Source organism: Neopelma chrysocephalum, unplaced genomic scaffold (assembly GCF_003984885.1).
Source record: "Neopelma chrysocephalum unplaced genomic scaffold, ASM398488v2 Primary Assembly neopelma1_24, whole genome shotgun sequence".
Lineage (NCBI taxonomy): Eukaryota > Metazoa > Chordata > Aves > Passeriformes > Pipridae > Neopelma > Neopelma chrysocephalum.
Genome location: NW_020897693.1, coordinates 13,082,304 through 13,106,592, shown reverse-complemented (window position 1 = coordinate 13,106,592; position 24,289 = coordinate 13,082,304). Strand labels below are relative to the sequence as shown.

Sequence of the window (24,289 nt, the reverse complement as noted above, 5' to 3'; positions counted from 1 at the left end):
TATGTGTTCCTCGAGCTTAATGTGCATACATTTCTCTGTGCAGTAAGATACTGTGTGGTATAAATAAGTATACCTTAATAAGAGCTGTACTTTCTATTTCTGAAAATTGTTTATAACCTTGAATTTTGAAAGTCTATATGACTTTACAGACATAATCCCTACAGATAGGAACCATTACCTTTGTTTTTTCTTTTCATCTTGCTTCAAAATGCTTTAAGTTTTAAAAAGGCCTCCAGGTTTTTTTATAAAAGGAAGACAGAGTCACACAGATACACACAGGCATGCGCCTACACACACACACACTTTGATTTTACATGGACTGTCCTAAAGAATCTGATTTGTTGAAGCCCTTAAGGTTTATCTCAAAAGTGCATCGAATACATTCCAAAGATCAAAAGATCTGAGATCTGAATATTGTTATTCTCCTCTTACAATTTTTAAAGAAGAGAAAGCATTCTCCTGTAATAGAACCAGTGGATGTTTCAAGGTCAGGTGGCCATCTCTAGCCTACCTTCTCTTTATCAGCAGTTTGTGGTTAAACAGAGGAATTAAACACCCTTTTTTCCCCTGGAAAATATATGATTTTTTTTTTCTTCATTTAGCTTGGCATAACTAAATTGGCTTATCATTTTTATATGGTTACGTATATAAAAGAATGTGAGAAATCTAATTCATTAGTTACTAACATAATTGAATCTGTCAGCTTTGAATACTGTGTTATTTTAGAACACTATCTAATCTACTAGTTGCAGACTAAGAATGCTTTTATGTTGTCAATATTTTGGTTAATTTAATAATTTTAAATAATTTTTAAATACTTGGTCCAATTTACTAGATTGTTATTCAGATTCCTCATTAGTTATTTCTTTTCCTCTTCTTTGATGGGAGGAAACACATGAAGAGTTTATTATTCACTATGCCTTCAGTTCTGTATTATTCAAGTTCTGCTCTCTCCACTTATGATATCAAAAATTCTTGGCTGATTTAGGAGCTGTTTATACATGTATTCCCAGTTACATTCCATTATCTAAAATGCATTGATAACAAAAAGGCCTTCTTCCAAAATTACCGGTGTCATCTTGATTTCCACAGGTGTTATTTAACATTGATTGTACTTTTCCAGTTTTATTGTAGAACAAATTGCTCATGATCTCTCATGACATGCAGCTGCTAATGCAGGTGCATTTATAACACAGCCTAAGGAAATACAATGAATATTTGAAGCAATAAATCTCATTTTGATTTCTGTAAGAAGGATAATGTCAACTCTTTTTCTTGTCCTTCATCTCTTCATCTGTCAAAGAGAATTTATAAATGCAATCATTTCAAAGGCACTTTAGACAAGAAAAGGAAATAGAGAAAAAAAAGGAGGTGACAGGTGACAATGACATCAGAATGAGAAAATACAGCAAATATTGTTACCAATATTTGAAAGCTGGAGTATTCTAGACTTGCTTTATCTTTTGAGATTCTCCCAGATGAGTCTATTATATGATTTTCCAGTACCATTTGGAAAGTAATCCAAACAATCTTTTATCTTAGCTAGTACTGATTGGATACTAATGTTTGAACAACTAATTTTCATCTGCATATATGGTGATGTCTGCTCTGGCCATGTCAGGGGCAGCTGAAGGAAGAGCCAACACCAGAAATCAGGGATTTCAGTGGCATTGACAAGTAGCTGCAAGATGGCTCGGCTTTAGGTTTCAGGAGAGCTCTATGGTCAGTTCACTGATGTTGGCCTTCAGCAGCAGAGACAATGAGGGTAAACATGTTCTGAGAGAAAATGCTAATTGGCATGTCGGGTTGAATTACCCTCTTGGTTTCCTGGTGTAAACTTCCCCGGAGCATTGAAAATGCCCTTCACTGCAGACTGTTGCACAAAAAGAGACTGACACGCAATGCAGCTGAGGCTACAAATGCACGGTCAGCTTGTTATAAATGTCTTGCTCATTCTTATTCTAAGTAAATCAAAAAGCACTGAATAGTTTTGAATCATTTTGTAACAAGCCTTAAGAAAAATTTTCATTGTTAATCACCTTTCCAGTCAAAATTACACTATTTCAGTCCTGAGAACTAAGGTTGGGTAGGGAATAGTGCAGTGTGGCCTTTCCATCACAAAGCATTGCAGAAGCCCTCTCAGTGCACAATGACTGATATCAGAATAACATCTTCCTTTGACTCCTCTCTCAGGAAGTAGTTGCTTTGATGGTTTTTAACTCCAATCATACATCAAGAAAAATCTAATGTCATATACCTCATTAAATTAATATTCAGTAAAGGCTGACTATATTAATGAAACTTTGAACATTTATTCTCTTTTTTTTAAAGATTTTTGTTTCTTTTTAAAGGGGGTATATGAAAATTAAAGTCAATAAACTCATTATGATATGAAAATATTCTTTTTCAAAGAATCATCTTTTATTTATCTTAGTTTTGGGGTTTTTTTATTTATATGAGCTTCAAAAGATACTTGGGATGGTGCATTTTACAGGAGAGTCCTTATAATATAACTGAAAGAACAGATTAAAGGAATTGATTTCTACAGTGGGACTAATCTCAACTAACATTAACTTTCTCCAGTTAAGAACTATGAGAAATTTTTCACTCTCAGTTTATTATCCAAGTTCCCAATACATTCAACAGAATTCTAAAAATTACCTTCAAATAGCAAGGCTTTTCTGCTACAGATATCACCTTTGTGTATTGTTTTCCTTAGATCTGGTTTTTCTGATAAGAAGGCAACTCGCAGGGCTCTGCCATGTCCCTGGGTCAAGGTGGTCTCATTATGCTGTAGTGCACACTGACCAGATTAATGGCATTGACTTCAGTTAAAGATTTGTCTCAGTATGCAGAAGTCCACAGACAAAAATTCATCATTTGGCACACCAAATACAAGACACTACATGTGTTTACATGTATATGGTTAAAAAAATTCTGTTGAAAAATATAAAAGGTCAGAGATGCTCTACCTGGAGCACTTCAGACTTAAGGAAGTTTAGTATATTGTGTTAGGATAAACAAAAGAGGTTCCTCCATTTCATATCTTATGTTTAGGTGGTATTTTGTCTTCCTATGATTTACAAATATTTCATTCCCTCTCTTTATTTTGTTAGGTAACTGATAAACAGAAAAAATAAACTGTTCTAAATGTTTAAGAATTAGTCTGTGATAGATCTCAATGGCAATTATTCATCTAAATATTTTTGAGGATCTGGGCCTCATCATTTCATTGTTTGTAATTCTCTGTTCTAACATTGCTTTAAAGTTATCTGATTGCTCTTCACTGCTGAGGGTCCTGAATGTTAGTCTCTTAAAAAGTAACAAAGATGTGTCTAATCCTCACAATCTGTTATTGGAGGTACACCAGGACTACTTTGCCATTTGAGCAATTGCAGTTGAATTCTGAAGTGTTTCTATTTGGGTGAGCTACTGATAATTGTCTGCTAAATAGAAACCTCTAAAAAGAGGTAACAAACCTCTCCAAGTCTAAGAGTGCTATGAAGCTGTAAATAGAGACACTGCTATTGTCAGTTATGATATTGGAGTTAAAATAAGAGTGAAAAATATGGTGCTATCCTAAGATAATGCAATACATTTCCTATATGGCACAGCTTGATACAAAATGAGGAGCAGAGTAATGAGAGACTTATTGAAAAAGCTGCTAAGAGAGAAACATGCAATGACAAGTGGGAAAAGCACTATCAAGCCAGGTGAGAAAAGCACTGCATTGCATTATAGTATGAAGTGGTTGCTTACTTACATGTATGGCTATGTGGTTTCACCATCAGTAGAGAAGAAGGAAGATTCATGGTCTTATTTTCTTATCTTTGTGTAACTGGTAAAAGAGACAGTTGTGTGTATTAGATAAAATAGTTAAAACCACAGACAACAGAATTTAAGATTTTCAAGCTGGAATCAGAATAGTTGAAGTGGTAAAAGAGTGTAAGATCATAATCATTACTATGTTTTTTCTCTTGTCAATATTATTATTTACCAGCCTTTTTTTCCCCATTTCACTCATTTAAAACCTACAATATATTTCTAGCTGATAGAAGTTAATGGTCATGATATATGCAGAGAATTATATTAAAAGATACTAGTTTTTTGGTGTAAATTCTGTAATGATCAGAAGCTCGGGTTTAGCAAATGGCAAGTACTTTAAAATATCTATTGAATCCTTTTTATTTTTTTTCAACATTTCCAATAATTGTGTTTCCAATATACAATTACCTTGTGGATAGAAATTGATTTCTGAGCTTTGACTATCTCACCAAATAAATTCACAAAAATAAACATTAGAAATATATTTAAAGAAATTTTCCTAGAAATATTTTCAGTCATGAAAAATGAAAAAAACCAACCCACATATATGGTAAGATTTTGATTTTCTTTTTCAAGAGTATTCAGTATCTGGAGTCTGAAGAAGGAAAGCTAGATTCATATGACCAATTGTAGCTTTTTAGGGGGACTTAATAATAACATATGTATATTCATAAGGAAAAACATTCATTTAATTCATCAGGAGGAGGGTAATTACCTCAGTATGAAGATTTTTGCAAAATCTTGTTCAGTCACAAATTACCTTCATCTATATTTAGCTCAGATATGATAAATCCACTGAGCTTACACATTTAAATAACATTTGGGAAAAAATAAACTTTCAATAGACAATTAAACAAAAGGACTACAATTATCACCATGTTTATGACCAAGGCAGATATCAAGTTACTAAAAATAATTCTGGTGAGATATATCACCCTTTAATATTACTTCTGATTGCTATAGCAATTAATGTAACAAATCTGTACACTCTCAATGTAGTTTTCTATGAAAATCTCTAAAACTATGCTTCCTTTTTCCATTATTTTTTCATTTTTTTTAATGCCACCATACTTCCTATTTAAGGAACTACATTTCTGTGAATATTTAGGAAAATTAAAATCTGAATCCAATTTTGAAAAAGGACTTTTAATTACATAAGGAAACATTTTCTTATGATTCAATAAGGTCTCACTTGAGCTAGTTATTATGGGGACTGAAAGTAGTTCAGCTGTGCTAAAAAGAAACTAGAATCAGTGACCTACTCAAACATTTTCTCACTTTCTTGTGTGGATTTTGTAGTAGTGACTATTGTGAAGAGGCAACCTGTAAGCACTTTTTAAAGCCTGTGTAGCTTTCCCAGGTGTCTTTGAAAAATTGATGCTCAACTGTGTTTTTTGTCAACATAATTTGTTCAGAATTCCAGATACAAAGAGCAACGCACACTTGTACACTGCTCATTTTATATGTTTTAATTAAAACATTTTCATGAGGATATAGGTGCTTTACTACAATAAATCTTGGAAAGAAATATTATTGATAACTTAGAAAAACAGTAAACATAAGTAACACAGGTATTCCAGCGCCATTCATTTCACCGATTATTTTTAAATAACAACTCCAAACTACCAGCTGATAAAACTAGTTCCATAAATTGGTGCTCTAAGTCAGGATGTGTTAGAGGTTGCTCAAAATGTCCCAAAGACATGGTGCTCACAAAGTGCAAAGGCACTAAGGTGTTTTTTTCCCTTCTGTGTTCCCATGCCAAACTTTCATAAGATTATGAGAATTATGGTAATATTACACACAAAAAAAAGAGTGCTATTTAGTCTCCAGTGTTTGCAATCACAGTCACTACTTACACTATTGGCCACAGCACAAAATTATGATAAAAAGGATGGATCTTATAGAGCAAACAGATCACATAAGTGTAAATTTGAGTCACATAAGCAGAAATGTTAACTTTAAGAAAACTACTGGTTTCATGCTTAGAATCAAGACGTACTTCTGTACCTGCAGTTGTGGATCACAGTGGAGATAATCTGGTAACTCTGAATGTATTGAGTTCTTTAAGATATTACAAATTTTATTCTGTAAACTGTGTTCATTATTTATTCATATAACTGTTTTCTTTTTTTTCCTTTTTTTTTTTTTCAAACAGTGAAGAAAAAGGCACAAAAGTTCTTAGAACTATTTCAGTGTCTTGGAACATGAATTCTAAGAGGTTTACAAAGTTTTTGTGATGACCTGAATATTTCTGAGGAGCACCTAAATAAGAATGTATAATGCAATAAAATAACTGTAACTGCTGAAAAGGAGGGCATATAAAGAAAGAAAAAGCATATTTCATCTAAATTGTTCATAGGGCTTTTTATTCTGTCAAACATGACTGATATCATTTAACTGATATAAATTATTATTGATTTCCAGGCTCTGAGAAATCTTTTAGACCCTGAAAAAAAGATTTTAACCCTTTTTGGGTTTTAAATATTATTTTTATGTTATCTTTTACAGCAAGTTTAATGAAGTTATTCATTTCATTATCTCATAATAATGACTGTAGTTAAACAGTACATTTACAGAAGGTGACAAGGAACTGCCTCATCAGAAAGAATTTTGTGTCCAGAAATAAGGCCCAAATCCATACAAGCTTTGCTATATATATCAATGTCAGTAAAAGTTCAATTTAACACAGATAAGTGAATGCAATTCATTTGGTAGAATTTTTGTCAGGAAAAGCTAAATAATCTAAAAGATTTAGGTTCATAGGCCTTCTAATGACTTATAAAAAGGTGTGATTAAAACGATCTCCAAAGATTACCTTCTCCAAAGCTTTTTGCACATGCAGACTCCTATATTCAGGACTGTAAAGGTATCATGAAGGGATGCTCACAACATAATGCAACGCTTTTATTTAATCCGTAATGGATCACATCATAACCTGCTCTAGTAATTAATATTCAATAGACTGGCAGACATGTAGGCACCAGGCTCTGGATCACTTGCACCTGTGGACTATTTTCTGTGAGACAATTGAGTATTGCTTGTTCCTCTTTGAAGCTATGTGGGAGGAAAAGCAAGTTGAAGCATCAGTGCAAGCATTCCTTCCAAGGAAAGTCATTAACACATCTGGTCTGTTACCTATGGAACTTGGGAGTTAATTGAACCAATATACACAAAGATGTAATGTGTTTGAAGAGATAGGGTCTTTAAGCTATAAAACTGGCCATGTTTAGCTTTATTCCTGCTACAAGAGAATAGTAACTTGAAGGTCATATCACTCTCGTGACCTATGAAAATCCATGGGAACTTTTCCATTGACTTCATTGTATCTTGGATGGGTCCCCTCTTACTCTGATTATAAAAGTACACAAACTTTTAAACATTGCTGTGAAGCAACATCTTCTGTACATAAATTCTCTAATGGCAAACTCAACATTTATAGTAGATCTTAAAGGCAATGGTTGACAATATGTAACCCATGTAAGACAAAAAAGCCCTGCAGATAAAATAAGAGTTTCAGAAGAAAATCTGTGCTCCAGAAGGAAATTTGGCCATTGAATTAGAAATCAGCAGAGATAGAGTTAAATACAACTTATGTTACTCTTTGAAACATCAATGCATGACATTTCACAGCAGTTAGTATGCCCAGATGCCCCCAGGGCTCAGCTCGTCCCTCCTCCATTCTCCACTGCACTTTGAACAGTAAGACACCGCTAACAGGCAGCTAGCCCATGTGCTTTTGAGCCACTTTGCAGTAAAAAAGAGCAACACATGAGCTGGACTTACGTCGAATCCTTTCTGGAAATCTGAACATGTGATGTCCATTGAATTCCATTTTTGTCTCCTGTGGTAGTCTTGTCTTCAAAGAAACCTAACCAGATGGTGAAACTTGCCTTTCCTTTCTTAGAGGACATCAGTCTTTGCTCACACTGTGTATTTCTAAGTGTTTTTCCTGTTTTGATCTCTGAGAAAGACTTTGTAAGACACTTCCTGCAAGTGAAGTTTAACGACATTCTCAGATATGTTCTAACTCTTTTGTTAGTCTATGGCTCCGTGATAACTACCTGAACCTACTGAACTTCAACTAAGACATCTTGAAAAAGTAATACATACAGAAGCTTCCCTGCAACTCTGGTCATAAATCTCAACTCACCATGGGTAAATAATAATGACTTCCATTTATAAAAGCACTTTTAAGCCCTAAGGTCCCAAAGGTTTTGCAAACTATTGTTGTGATTCTTCAGTCATCTATTTCAACAGGTAGAGGACAAAGTTCTACTGTCACAGATGGTAACTTCTGGTATCACAGAAATCACATGTGGGACAAAATTTTTCAGGTACAAAGTAGAATAAAATATATGGTTAGGAATAAATTCATGTTGTCATCATTTTAGAAAATTCTGGTGCAATTTGTTCTGCAACTCAAACATCGTCATTCAAACTAAGTTTTGATAGAAAAGTAGAATTCGAGACTCCAACAACATTTAAGCAGAACCCCAGTAGATTTTGAATGAGCATTAGTCTCTGAACCTATTTTCATATGTATTTCCTATGGTTCATAAATTCATGATCAGTGTAGACTCTGTTCTATATTACTGGATTACTGTTACTACCTCAAAGAGCAATTACATATTCTTGTAATATTTACTATTCAGATACCACCCAGACCAAACACTTTTTAGTCTTTAAGAGTGCAAAACAATGCTGAAAGTCATGCTTGATCATGCTATATTCGTTCCTGACAGCATAAGAACAATAATAGCAGTGAAATTTTCTAACAACTACTTCCATATCTCTTTTGGAAGCAACAGTCTTTCAGGGGGTAATTTATGTTAATGTGTTTGTTTCTCTTCAGTCAAAAAACAAAAATTGTCTGTGTGGACTTAGGATGAAATCAGTTTGTGAAGGAAAATGAATCCCTTTCTTTCAGGTACTATAAATAAGTGTATATTTTATGTCCGTGTTTTGTATTGTCCCATAACAATGTAATCTCTTACAGAAAATTCTGCAGTAAAGCTATATTATTTGTTGCTGGCATATCACATCTAAAACAACATTTCACTGAGAGGTAGGAATTACCCAACAGATAACAAGGTAATATATTTTCAATGAATAATTTGAAAGTTATGGCCTTTTAGTCTCTTTGGAATCTAACAATAAATAGTACATGGTATTGCTATTTTTATTCACCGTAGTTGGTAATTATAAATACATAAATAAGAGTTTTTGCATTAGTCAGGTCATGAGCCATGCCATTTCTCTTATTTATTGGGTTACTAATGGCACATGATATAGCTTCTCCTCTAGAAATGAACAAATGGGATTATTTGATAAAAATATAACCAATGATAACAGAGAATAAGCGCTATTGATTTATGCACAAAGGGCTTTGATTCTAGACAAATAAAGGTGATCAGAATAAAAGTACTGAGAAAAATTTTCTCTATTTCCCATTATGACAGTTTGCACAGCTATAAGAGATGGGTAGTGGCTTCGGTGACTGAGGAGAAAGTTGTAAAAAGATTAAATGAAGAACATGTTAAATTTCAGTTGCCTCAGTATGAGTTTGAGAGGGCTTACATTTAACTAGCTGTCCTAAATTAAGAACTTTACCTTCAGTTCATCTCTCAGCTATAGAAATTTCATATATCTTGAAATTTATTTCCATTTAGTGAACAATCTTCGATTTCTTATCTGTGAATAAAACACGATCAATAATGTATATTTTCTTCTAATCTTTGCCTTTCTAGTCTAATTATCTGAGACAAAGGCATTGTGATATGTAAAGCATATCTAGTTCAATACAATGTTTGACTTGGTGGAAGAACTTGTGGGCAGTGACAAAACTAATGCTTGTTATAAAATACAGTATGGAAACTGTTTGTATTTTACTCTATTAATGGACACTTTCAGATTGTCACCAGATAGTTGAAAACTGTGCAGTTTCAGGTCATTTCAGTTCAAATATTATAAGCTGAGAATCAAGAATGTATACAATTTCCTGCAGCAATTAAAAAAAGACAAACACAATCCACTTTCTTTCCAGTAATTCTTTTATCCCTATGGTTATGTACTGGGACAAAAAGAGAGGAAGATGAGAATAAAGACATCCTGAACCATGCAATATATATAATTGCTTTTGGATTTTCACCTAGCAAAAATTTATGATTTATAATTTCTTTGTCACCCAGGCCTGGAGGGAATACATGGAAAACCTATGTAAAAAAAGCCTATTTTAGTTATGTTCTTGAGGGATGTTTAGTTTTGCTAGAGAGTTATGTGTAAGCATATATTCTTCTTTTTCTGCTTAAAATAACTAAGAGTATTGAGTGTTTCAGAGAATAAATTCCAGATGAAAGATGTTTGTGTTGCTTTACACAGATACATAAAGTTGTAAAAAGACCACATTTTTTTTCTAGACAGAGGTTATTCTCAGTTCATCAGGTAGAATGTCTTACTTCCATTATTGACCAACACTTGTTTATTCAAAAGAGAGTAACAATTGCTTACTGCCTACTGTTCCAAGTGTGCTTGCCACATACAGACAAAGGTATTCATTCCTGTCTCTTCCTGATCAATTTATATCTTGAATTTATGTCACTTTATGTCCTATATTTTCTTTTGCATAGTATTGCTAAGACCAAATATTTGATAGAAAATCATAAATATGTATTTCAAAAAATGAAATGTTTAGACACAAAGAAAAAGGAAAGAAAAATTTAAAATTATACCCTGCTTTTCAACATGCATTTTGAAACAATCATACTTATGTTTAAGTGAAACTTTCATCTTTAGCACATCATCCCTAACTGTACTTCTGTGAAAGTCTGATAAAACTGCTAATCATAAATGATTTCCTAACAGTTTCTGATGGAGCATTTCCATTTAAATATGATAGAAGATATTAGCAGACAAAGAGAATACATTTCTAGTTGATCATCAAGTAAACTAGTACTAGCCATAAATATAGTTATCTAAAAGTCTGTTTGCCTGCTTTTTGGTTTCTTCATCATCTGTTGTCAATTTGTTATATGACAGATGTGTCATATAATAAAGGCTTGTTTAAATTTGGTTCATTATAACGAAAATAATGGGTAGCAGATATTTCCAGTGTTTTCTGTCATGATTCAGATAAGAGTATAATAATGGCTGTAGTGAGTCAATCATTCTCCTCCAATAGTGTCATATAGTCCAATAGCTGTAAGCAGGTGACAATACTATGACAAAAAAAAGGAAAGCATATATTAATAGCAATTTCTAATAATACTCTTCTGACTATTTTCCAAGTACTATTTTTCCAAGTACTTTTACCTCAAGACAAACCTGGAGAGATTTTCAAGTAATTGATTTCGTAACCCTGTTCAGTTCTGTTCAGTGTTCCTTGCCTCCATGAAAACTTTCTGCAGCTACACTATCCTTTACTCAGAGTGAAGTAAAATACAAGTAAGCCAAGCAAAAATATTCATATAAAAGTTTATTAACTTGTATTAAAAAAAGTTTTCAGTGACAGAAAATATGCTGTCTTATATGCCTAGTCAAAAAGGCAGTTCCTGTAACTGTGACCCAAACTATAGCACATGACCGAGTAATACTAATTTCTCAATACCTCTTAAATGAGCATTCCATTATCAGTCAGTGGTCCCAGGATTATTATCAGTAAATCCGGAAAATCATCTACAGGGAAATAGAAACTTTTAGCTCATGAGGAGACACATTTTCTTTGAGAGAAATGACAAGGCTCTTGGACACAGAAGATTGATTTTGGAAAGGTCTGTCCTCATGGAGACCTAAGAAGTCAGCATGTATTTTCTTTTTCTCTCCACCGGTATAACTGTATTTTAATTTTTATTGAAGTACCTTCTTAGAAGATGGTCCTGAAACAGAGTTCCTACACCAAGGTCTCTCCAGATGTTGATATGAAATTCAGAAAGACACTGTGGAAGTGTCATGTCCTCCTACATACTCCTTTCAACTCCTTTCAAAGAGTGATGTTATTTGACCTCTGTCATAACAGAATAACAGTTGTTTGCATTAAGTTACCATTTAGTCCATATAGAGCTGCATTTGGAAAGCTTGTGGGTACATCCTTTGAATTCACACAGTCATGACTATTCAAAGCACTGTAACACATGAGGAACTTGACTCAATTATTTCTTCATCTTGCCACATTGGCATATGCATATTTCAAATTTACATTAGCACATTGATTCATGTTTTTCCATGATTTGATTGACATTCAGAATACTAAATTACCTCAGTTCTGGAATATCTTTATCTGATTATAGCCTTGAGACACCCTCTGATAAATGGCTGTGTTCTAATTTTCAGAAGCAAACACTCTCATAATCAAAGGAACCTTCTGTTTATGAACTTCTCATCTGGCAGTATCACAAAAATGCTTTTAAATTAGTTTGTGAGCTTTAAAGTTTATAGGTTTATAAATACTATTATTTAGTTTCATGTTTGAAGTTATAAATCCTTTTTATTCCATGTCACTTGTCTTCAGTTTATTCAGATTTCTATATCATCTGTTTGGCTTCTATCCCAAGACAATTCATGGTCCCAAGAAAATGTTTTTTTTTGCTATAATTTTGAGAAAGACATAATTATGACAGCCAGATCCAGCTAATAAATAGTTATAAGAGCCAGAAATCAAATTTCTTGGGATGATAAGGAGGCTGCAAAAGATTATATAGAGCGATGCATTCTCTAGTATCTATATAAACCACCTATTTCAAAGATTCAGCATAGACTCAAAGGGAGATCCAAAACTATTTTTGAGATACAACTACCAGAGAAGATCTAAGAAATTAGTACCACCTCAATAAGAAAGATGTCGGCTTATGACATCGGCTTATGAGCTAGGGCAAAAATCTTACCAGGGAATTCTGATCAGATTTGGAAGATCCTTGGATTCAATTGAACAGGCTGCTCATTCTAATTAATTCTAATTCACAATCATATTACAAATAAGAGTTTTTTCTGCTCTGGGACTAGCTTCTGTAGGTCCAAAAATTATACCTTAATTAAATGTATCATAGCTAAAACTTACATAAAACATGAAAAGTTCTAGCTGTGTTGAATTTCTCATAGACAAACGTTCAATTGCAAAGAAATTCCTATTGGACACAGAACTTAAAATCAATATGGGGTGAGATGAATATAAGATTGAATTTTCCCCCCTTCTTTTTAATGTATTGATAAAAGCTGATAAGAAGTTAAAATCTTCAGCCTCACAAATAAAAAGGGAATTAAAAGAGAAAATTGATTCTCCATTGTCTTTCAAGGATCAATAATATGTTGATAAAAAACAGCTGACATAGAGAAAGAAAGCATAATTTGTGAATCTAATAACACATAAACTGGACCTGTTAATCTCATTTGTTCATGGTCATTTTGATTTCCAAGTTAACAGGAGTGTATGATCAACAGCAAATTAGGCCACAACTGTCTTACTTTCAAAGTATTTATGTGGTGTGACCACATTGACCTTTACCTTTGCCATGTCAACTGAAAGCTTAATTTTCAGCTCAGGTAATCTTGTGCACTTGCAGCAGGTTTTATCTGTGGATTATGGAATAACTCACATATGGTAGAAAGACCAATTTCACTAAAATTCAGGATCAGAGAAGTTCATCCAGTACATTGTGAAGATCCTTGTTTAATTTAAGCTTGCCACTGTCACATTCTTTACAAACCATGAACAAGGCCTCCATTTTGTGAAACAAATCTAAACTTGATGATCCTTAGTGATCTATGTGCAATCCTGGAATATATGTTCACTTCTTAACTGAAATTATGTAGCTTGTTGGTTTATTGAGAATATTTTGCTGTCTTACAGAGCCTTTGCAAATACAGTTTGAAGGGTGCTGTACTGGTTGATTTACCCTCTATGAACACATAGTTGCAATGAAACATGAAGTATTTCAACATAGCATGGTACAGTGACATTCGAGGATAACCAAATTAGTTTGTAATAAAGCTTCTGTCTATGATGCAGTGTCAAAATGTTTTTGTCATCATGTGGGATCTGTTAAATGCTTTCCTGTAGGTCACCCAACCCCTGCCTAAACAAAGCAAAACTAATTCTTGGCTTATGATAAGAAGAGTCAGACCTTAACAACAGTATGCATATTTTAAAATTTTAAAAATCTCAAAGCTATATTGCATCAAACCCACTTCAGCTATTTAATTTATTTCATTCATCTATGACTACAAAAATGTAGTATTCTTATGGTACCTTTTGTTTTAATATGCGAAAAAAAAGATGGACTGGGGCCGGGACATTTAAGAATGTCCCTTCCTTCTCTGCTCAAACCCCCAGAGATCTCAAAGTGATTTAAAATGTCCAGGATCTTATTCTCATTTTTTACTGGAAGTGATAGAGTCACTGAGGCCTAGAAACATTGAAGTAACTTGCAAAAGTTCAAGGAGTTTGTGACCTTGCTAATCACTCATAGGATAAGAATAGAAAACAAAACCACTGGCACTCAGGAAAGGCCATTAGGCTGTACCTTGCAGCTTGCAGTAGAATAAAGCCATTCTTCATACGCCTTCATTCAGCCATTCTTCAAAGCCTATGATAGTATGTAACCACTGAATTCAGAATTACCAGTACATGGAGAAAGTAAAACTACTAGATTGCTTACTCTGTCCTTCTACTACCACAGAATTTAAATTTTTTCAGAATTTTGTCAAGTATGATATTAATCGTTGATGTCAAATAGTAGCAAACATATGAAGTAATCAGGGCTAAGACACCACATTTACGATGGAAATGTGACACACAAATACAGTCTTTTTTTGACCCTATAATTAATAAAGAAGTAGGATTAATTTAGTAGCCTCTGTTATCAATCCCAAAATACTATTCTCTCTGGTTATAGTTGGCAGATGGACTGAAATCTAGGCTATGTCACACTAGATATTGAAAGTTGCTATTAGCTTTGCTAAATTCTGTCCTGTTCTTATGGTTGTTACTGTTCACAGATGACACTTCCTGTTAGGTCCTCAGTGCCTGGCTTTTATCCACTCTTATTGAAAACAACAACAGCAAACAAACAAATGAATAATCATATTCTGTGGTTTGATAAATAATGTCTTCTTCCTTCCAAATTCCTTTAAATGAACTTCCGTCTTCAGTGATATCCAGGGTCAGTTTTTCTGCCCCCTCTCCCCCCCTCCTCAGCCATTCTGACAGCCTAGGGGGAAGGAAAGCTCAGATTTTAGCACAGTAATTTAAAGTGTTAATTAATGAATAATAAAATGACCTTGATATCCTTGTTTCTCCAAGACTGTGAATTACAAACTAACCCTGTGGTAGAGTAAGAGATAAGGAAAGATAAGGGAGCAAACCTTCTCCCAGTATACTCATCATTAATCAGAATCATGACTCACATTTGCTTAAAGAAATATATCAGTAATAAAAACATAAGCAAGTGTCTTCTCAACATCTGGAACCAGCTGAGTTGTGCTAATTTTAAAATCAAATTATCTATGGAAAATACATTTTTTGAAGAACTAAAACTTCTGTCTTATTAAGCCTTACAGGAAGTTTAAATGTAAGTTACATTAGCAGAACAGAAACTTCATTCATTCTTTCTTTCAGTATATAAATTAAAGTCTCTAATTCAAAGTGTGGGCTCTTAAGAAATTTTCAGTTTTGCCGCATTAGTGAATAAATGAATGGAACAGAATTAAAATGGTGATTCATCACTGCAGGATGATACACCACAGAATATGGTTTATTCAATTATCTTGACAACTGAACTACAGTTTTAACTATTTACAAAAATGTTTTCATAATATAGTAGTAAATATTTTATAATGTATATATTATAAGACTTATAAATTCTGCACTGCACGCAATAAAACACTGCAGCATACTGCCGTGAAACCTTTGCCAAGAAGCAGGAAACGTGGAGGCACTTCGTGTGTAAATCATAAACTTTACAGATTATTAAAATACAGCCATTTCTATGCAATCTTTGAAGAAGTAGCACTGTGCAACTCAGTAGCACAATAAAGTCACGTTTTTATCCTTTCTGAAGGCATGATTTCTCAAATGAAGAGTCAAATGCTTCTGGCTTATACTGGAGCATGACTCATACCTTCAGCTCTGCTTCAGATTTTCTACATAAACTGAAATTGTGACAATTTCTCCTGCACAACTCCAGATATATCAACATCTCTAGTTGCTGTTATACATATGTAATTAAATAAATGTAATTAACAGGCTTACCAGAAGAGCTTTAAATAAAAGACTTAAATTTAAGCAAGATATTTGCTTGACAGACATTTATTTTCAAGTGCATGAGATTTGTTCATATTTTTAAAATAGTGTCACAATAAAGATGAAAACTTTTATGCTCAATAAATGGTAGTACTCTGTAGATTAATTTTTTTAAATGTTACCTCTGGTTTATTTTTCTTTTTTTTCCAGACTTGGATTTTATAGATATAAATATCAGGAATATGTCCCAAACATTCTAATAGGCTTGGTAATTTCCCTTATCTAAGTGAACCAATACTTTTTATCAAGCAATGTACGAATAAAGTAATGAAAATACTTTACTTCTGCTGTCACTGCAGTGGCAATTAGAGCAGATAGACTGTTAGAGAAAGAGATATAAAAGGCTTTAGGAAACAATTTTTATGGAACAACATCTTTATGTGACTTATTTATCAAAACAAAATAAAATGAAGTAAAATTTTAAGGATTTTCAAATGCTTTTTTTTATTTGAGACAGAGAGAACAAAACTCTCTTCATCACAACTTGAAACAGCATTTTTTTACTAGGCATGTAATTTTAATCCTTTTTTTTCATAGTAATTGAAATAGGTGCTTAAAATCAATATATTAGGTCCAATATATTTGGACATAGCTTTACATTATCAAGAAAATTTGTCAGAACTGTATAAAGAGAAGGAGTATGGTCAATCTATTAAAAAAATCAACACTAAAATAATAATGTTATAGAAATAATTTTAAAAAATATAAAAAACACCATAAGAATCCTTTTATTTTTTAGGAAATCAGAGTGCTTTAAAATATATGAGCAGTTGAATTTATTGACAAAGGTCTTTATTAATATCCCATAATGAATTTTTTTCTACATCCTCACAGTTAGTTCTTTTGTACAAAGTACTGTATTCCTCAAATCTGCAAAGTTTGGGTGATGTGGGGGAATAGAATGTAATCTCAACAATTTTCAAATACATCTGTTGGTATTGTATTTAAATATCACAATAACTTTTTTGGACGTACACAAATTGTGAATACAGTCCTACTGTTAAAAAAATAGAACCTCTTAATTGTTATCTGTAAGTTCTTATATTGATATAACAAAGATTGTAGCCACAACCTTTTCTTCATTATCATGCAGTTGAGGTAACTTTTAATAACAAAGTTTTCCAGACCACAAGTGCGTAGGCAGCCCTGATAATTATACTTTCATTTAATTTTTTTAGGTTATTTAAGGAAGTCCATTATCTTGGAGTTTCTCTAGCATGCAGTTTGTATATAATATAGCACAGCTGGTACCTCTCATGGCAAATACTACGGCTGAGGTTAAACACTTCGATTACTATTTTCTTATTTTTTACTTCTTTTTTTTCCCTCTGTGGTCAAAATATGAGTTTATAGAAAAAATTAAATCAATTCCACACATAGAAATTATTTCCAAACAACTGTAACCATTTATTTCTGACTTTCCGTTTAGCAGAAATCAAATTTTGTAGCTTGTTTTTTTTTTATTTTTTAAAGCATACTGTGAAGACCAGGTCTGGCAGACTCTGTGAAGGATTCCATCTCAGGTTTTTTGCCCAGCATAACCTTCCTTAATCTAACAGCGTTTTACAATGGGAAAAGTTTCTATCTCCAGTTCGTGTATTGTCTTGGTCATTTGCTTCAGCACAGAACTGTTGCTCTTTTCACTTCTGAGATATAGAATGTTTACCATTAACTGTGGTGAAACCTCTTATTTTTTTTTAATAGTATAAATAAACCTAAATATTACATCAAAATTCTCACTAAAAAATCCTATTTGCATCAGTACAAATGATTTGGATTAACACCATATTTATTGCTAGAACTAAGGAAGCAATAGATCTACCACATATCAAACCTCTGCCTGTAAGGTGGAAGAAATAGGCTGCCTTGGAAAAAGGGAATTGTAGAGAAAAAGGAAGAAATCAATAAAGAGTCAAGTTTCTTTTCTGCTTTGAGAATGCTCTAAAAAGATTAAAAAAAGATCCAAATCGCCACTATATTTGAATACTCCCCAACTTATTCCCAAAGATAAAAACTCAGACTGATTTCTCAGAAAACAAAACTTGTCCTGTTTTATTCAGGGCATAGGCTAGTTTATCAACCTAAATAGGTCTAATAGCCTAAACAGAACTACAGTTCATGGTATATAGGTAAAGGACTGATAATTTTCTTGTCCAAAGTATCAACTTGATGTGAAAAAAAGAACTATGGAATAGGATGAAGAAGAAAGAATAACCTTAACAGCTGTGTGTGCAAGGATCTAATATTCTTTCAGAAGCAAAGCCAGAAGAGTTTCCTTATAAATTCTCAAGTCTTCTGCTCTAGGCATACTTCATCACTGGTGTGCATATAAAACCAGAATTACCTCTGCATACAGTGAATATTCTTAACAGCCTAAGGTTCTGCGTTCAGCAATAGTAGCCTGAGAAGGAATTTATATTGGAAAAGAAAGATGAAAAAACTAGCATGAAAGACAACACTAGAGGAAAAAAATTGTCCTAATAATACCAGCTAACATCCTCCCACCACATATTTGTGTTTCAGTCTAATCTTAAATCACCAACATAAGAGTGAACATGATCTATACTCAGCTGAATTTCCTTACTGAGTCACAGTCAGGGAGATAAACAGCATAGAATGAATTTCTCCTGGTCCTCTGGATTAAATCACAAAAATCAAAGACCCCTAACATTCAACTCTTTTATTTTTGCTGACAGCATGACAACTCACCAGCTACTTGTTTGATCAGTAGAGCTATTTCTCTACATCTCAATGAAACGAATTACTCTCCCAATTATTTCCTAAGTTTCTGATTTAGACCCAATATCACCTCGTAAGCAAAAGCCAAGAAAATGCTATGAGTGGATACTATCAGAGACATTAGACAGTAACAAAAGATACTATGGAAAAGTTCCGTATGTATACTGTGAAGTTCTAGCTGCAACTTTTAACTTTTTAACTTTTAATATATGAAATGTTGTTCATATATGAATTTTCTATTTTTTTTAATAAAGTGCTATAACTGCAGTGTTACCCTCACGCCTGCTGAGACAGGCCAGAAAAGATGTGTCTGGCTGACATTCTGCTATGGCCATTCACTCTACCCAGCTCTCATAGCGTTCCAAAATGAAAGATTCATTTTTCCTTCTGCTGACACTAATGAGATTATTTCTTTGATTTCATTGTAGGAAGAACTGCAGTATTACTGAGGAAATAATTTAGATTTTTCCTCTACCAATCTAGATATATTTAAGATTTAAAGGAAGTAATCCAGAACAGAGACCTACTTGAAAGTGGAGCATAGCAGTAAATGGTAGAATCAGGGAAAGGACTGTCCTTTTTGAATCAGAGCTGCAGTCTTTTTGCAGTAGAAAATGTGCAAGGTGAAAAATGTGACAGCAACAAGAGATCAGGTCATATATTGGGCAGTGTTTTGAATTGTGACCTAAATGTGTTTTAACTTGATTCACTCATTGCTATACTTGTTCTTTTGTTTTCTACTAGAAAAGACTCAGACAATAACGTATGTTTTCATAAACATGTAATTAACTGTTTGGGGTTTTTTTGGAAGATCTCAAATGAAAGAGCTAATGGGTGTTAACCTCTGGATAACTAAAGTCTCTAGTTGACAGGGATTTGATGAATCATGTAGGTATCTAGGAAAATGCTCCCACAGTCATGACAGTCATTATTTGTAATAGTGACTGAAGGAAATGTGACAAATAAGAGACCCCTAGAGATTGAATACAGCTGAAAATCAATTAGGACATAGCTCCACTGTGCATCTGCCATATGTGACAAAGTGATGAGGAAAGCATCTTTAAATATAATCTTTATCCAACAGTTCTCCGTGTAACTTGTAGCTCAAAGATTTCCCACCAACAGATTCAGGGACCACTTTCATGGAACATGGATCCATTCGTAGTAGCCTGTCCTACTGGGTGTCTTACATCATTATTAGCACTTCTCATTCTTGTTTTTGTTTTAAATTAGATTGGAAATTTTTAAAGAAACAACTGACTATAGTTGTTTGCATGTATTGGGGACAGAAAAACAGCATCTTGATCTTCTCTGGGGTCTTTTAGTGACTACGGGCAGAAAAACAATAAATGAGAATCTTCACACAAATCAGATGTATATATGTAGATGTGTTTTTTGCATCTAGGAACTCGCAGTCCTCCTAGGCAGTGATCGTGCACAGAAAAATTAACTAACCTGGAGGGTGGTTTGATCACAATCTCTGTGAGTGGAAGTCAAAAATCTGTATGCAGATTTGACAGTCATAGCCTTGATATGGTAACAACATGCTTTTTAAGAAAGTAAACAAGAAAGGAAAAGTATTGTACAAACATTTTTTTTAAATTCATGGGGGGTTGTGTGTTTGTTTAAAAACACAAAATATATCTATTTTCTTGATACTTCTCAATATTTCTTTAAAAGCATGAAAAGCACCATGGGTCGAGTGTGCCATCCTTCACTTTACAATATATACATTTTTCTTCCTCGTGAGAATGAAAAACACAATAGAAGCAAAAGGAGTTAGTGCTGAGTATATTCATTCAAAAAGTCTTTTTGACACAATGACCCATAAGGTCATTTCAAAGAGAGTACAGTGAAACATGTTCTTCTCTAGTGTACATTTTCTTGTGTGTTTTTTAAATTCGTTTTTTAGTGTATAGAGTTACGATCTAATCTTTTGGGAGCCCAAGTCACTTTCTAAACTTTCCATTGAACATGCAGTTTAAACAGGCAAAAATGCTGAGTGCTCTTCTTCTGCAATTCACATTATAAACAGCAAAAAAAAAGGAAAACTTTGCAGGATAAAAATACTTTCTTTTATTCCCTTCCCCCATGTCTTTTTTCCCAGTAGGACTTGTATTGCTGTGCTTTGCTGCTTGATGAAACTTCCAACAAAACCAGGAATTCCAAGCACAGCAGAACAAATGTTCAGGAATCTCTAGATATCATATTCATAACATGCTGTTTCCTAGTAGTCAGGAAACTACAAATCACTACTCAAAAAATAACTAGATCATCCTCTAATGCTAGTTTTGAGATGAAGATATTGCTTTATTTAGCTGTGCTTACAGTCTAAAGGAAATGTAGAGATAAAGCTTATATTTAGTCTTCATGATTTTTCCTATCATTAGTCATGTGTATTGAACACAGTTCACTTTTTCTTTTCAAATGTCTCATTATCAATTGCCTCTATTCACACTCTACATGAAAGTGAATGTCCAGAGTAAAAACATTTGGCTTGCTGCCACAATTTGTTTTCTGTTAATAAAAGTAAAGGTTGAAGTTAGGGAGAATTTCTCTCAATGACCACTCCTTTTGTTTCTTTCACTGTTCCCATAATCTTGCTATAAATCATTTATCAAGAACAGATCACTGAAAATGAAGTATTCTCTTAAACAAATAAAATAAAAAGAAGCTTGAATGATGACAGCTTGTTTAATATTTGCCAACTATAAGCAAAGACCTACAGAAGAAAATGTGATAAATATCCTGTGAGCATTTACACTGTGCAACTACCATGAAATTCTTCAGTGTAATATTTTAGAGAATGCAAGGAACAGTAAAAGGATGGAAAATATAAGAAGAAATGGAAGAAATGTACTTCGAGTTGCAGAAAGGAGGTCTTTTAAGAGAAGAACATCTCTTATTTGTGAAAACTCTGAAAAATGGTATCTACAAAAAAGTAACGAAAACTTCGAGTATGATACTGAAGAACATAAAGAGCTTTAGTAAATACCTTTAATGAACTTAGTGAAAGCAATATGGATATAAATATATTTCTAAACTTCAAACTTCTTAGAGGGTAGAAATTCATTAAAATTAGAGATTCTATCTCAGTTGTGCAAAATATAATTTTATGGTTTGTTCTCCCTTTTGATTGTCAATCAAAATATGAGGAATAGTTTGAACTTTAAATAAGAATGAAACAAACATTCATTAATTTCAACAGGACATCTGTTTGCTCACTGTTCATATCACTAGACTGAAAGACAACAGGAAAGATAGCTCATCAACCTGCTTAAACACTGTTAACTTTTGAGAGAAAAAATTGGCCATGAAGAGACTAATTGCATTGAACTACTTATACTACTTTGGAATCACAGTTATCTAAGAGTCACTAGGGCTCTTCCGAAAAACTGCAAAACAGATTATGAAATATCAACAGCTAAAATTTCACTTGAACCTGATGAGCTTGAACCTGCATTGGTATAACACAGGTGACCAATTAAATACTTAGCTCAGAATTCTTTGTATAGTTGTGGAAATACATCTCGAGGATGACTTTTGGAGCAGTGAGGTTTTGTTTTCTTCCTAGCCTATGCTTTTTTTTTCATGCTTAATCCATTTCTGGGGCAGTAATACATTTGAAATTGCAAGGAATTTAACCACTGAGAAGCAAAAATTTCCATGCCTTCCTATGCGTGCCTTCATGCATTCCCTCTCTCAATGATACTCTTTTCAAGTCACTGACAGTATTCCAGCTATACAGAAGCTTAACTTAATCAGTAAGCAACAACCTACTTTACCTGCAACATCCTTGTCAATGACAATGTGTATTCTGTGCTACATTTTTCAAACATTGTAAACTTTCAGTTTACCTTATTCTGACTTTCAAGTTTTGCTTATTTTAGAATTCCAAAATTAGAATAAGTTAGAAATATCAATTTTTGCCATATTTGTTGCAAGATGTCACACTAATTATAGTGGAAAAGAAGCCACTATATAATTTTGAGTATATATTCAAGAATATAAGACAAAGAAAAGCAGCGATGCACTCTGATTTGCAGCAGCTTTGCCATATCTGCAGGCAATAATGTTCTGTGACAGGTGCCATCTTTAGGTTACTTTGTCCTGAAAGCTCAAGCCACTCTTTGATTCCTTTGTAAGCAGTCATACCTGTACAGGACTTTAGTGAACTTGGCTCCCTTAAGAAATATTCTTGGAAATGAGATCCATTCTCTCTGTGGTTGGAGAAGTTTTCAGAACAGAGGCAGTAATGTGACTTCTGTGGTTGCACTTTGCCCTTAATTTATATTTAACACCTTTGAGCTTCTTTTAAACAGTTCTCTGAATAGGTTTGGCCAAAATATTTTGGATGAAATTGCTATAACAGAAATATTCTTTCTAAAGTCTATCTTCTTCTATTTAAACTGTAAAACTTCACTTTCAAACACTTTTATGTGTGTAAGTGCATGTCTGTATTTTTCTACTTGAAACATGCACACAGAGATGCCCTCACATACGAGCACCTGTGTGTAAGAATTGTGTTAGTATCAACATTTAGTTTCATGCTGTAGAAACAATGAAACAGCTCCTTCCATTTGAAAGGCTTTTGAGATATTTGGAGATAAAGAAGTAAAATATTTAATACAGCTACACATATCCATGGCCTCAGAAGTTTTATTGCCATAAAATGATCCTGTTTCAAAAGAGAAAAAGGGAGAGAGTAGAAGGAGAATGTACTATTGTAAGTCTCAGGAAAGTCATTTTGGTTCAGTAGAGGGCAATGATTACATATGTATAAACATTATGGAATTTTTTAAAATTGTCTAAAAGTATGATATCTAGAGAGGGGGAACACTGGAGTATTGGAGTGAGAATGTATAAAGTAATGTTTTGATCTTTGATAGCAAAAGTATGCACATTACAAAAATGGAAGATGGTGTGCATATAAATGTTGAGATGACAAGCTGTATCATATGAAGTTAATGAAAAAAATCAAAGAGAAAAATCGCAAATCAGTATTTCTAACAAGAAATCACATCCATGCAATGAGACTGATGAGTCCAAGGCAATCTGTACTGTCTCTGTGTCTATCTACTTGTGTATGTGTGTATGTATGTATGTATATATGCATGCATGTATCTATCTATCTATTTATCTATCTATCTATCTATCTATCTCTATACTGTTCATGCTCAGTAAGTTGTTCTAGGATAGAATGTGGACTGTTCACCTGACATTTCTTCCAGATTACATACACTGAATAATTCTAATAATCTCATTTATTATTTGATAAAAATATATTTTATTTAACAGCTTCTGATCTTCCTTTCTGAGACAGAAATTATAAACATGAGAAAAAAATGTGGATATGAATTGAAGAAGAAAGTCATAACAGGGAACTTACTGCAATTTTTCCTTTCTCTCCTGCCACTTTACACACTTGTTCAG

At 33.3% G+C, this 24,289-nt stretch overlaps 1 long non-coding RNA gene across 1 annotated transcript in view; it reads right to left on the bottom strand.

Moving 5' to 3' along the window:
* Positions 1-24,289, bottom strand: part of LOC113963279 — a 58,985-nt gene that overhangs the window by 27,560 nt on the left and 7,136 nt on the right. The window contains exon 2 of the long non-coding RNA XR_003532703.1: positions 3,764-3,838. This is a non-coding gene — a long non-coding RNA (uncharacterized LOC113963279). The remainder of the gene's footprint in view (positions 1-3,763; positions 3,839-24,289) is intronic.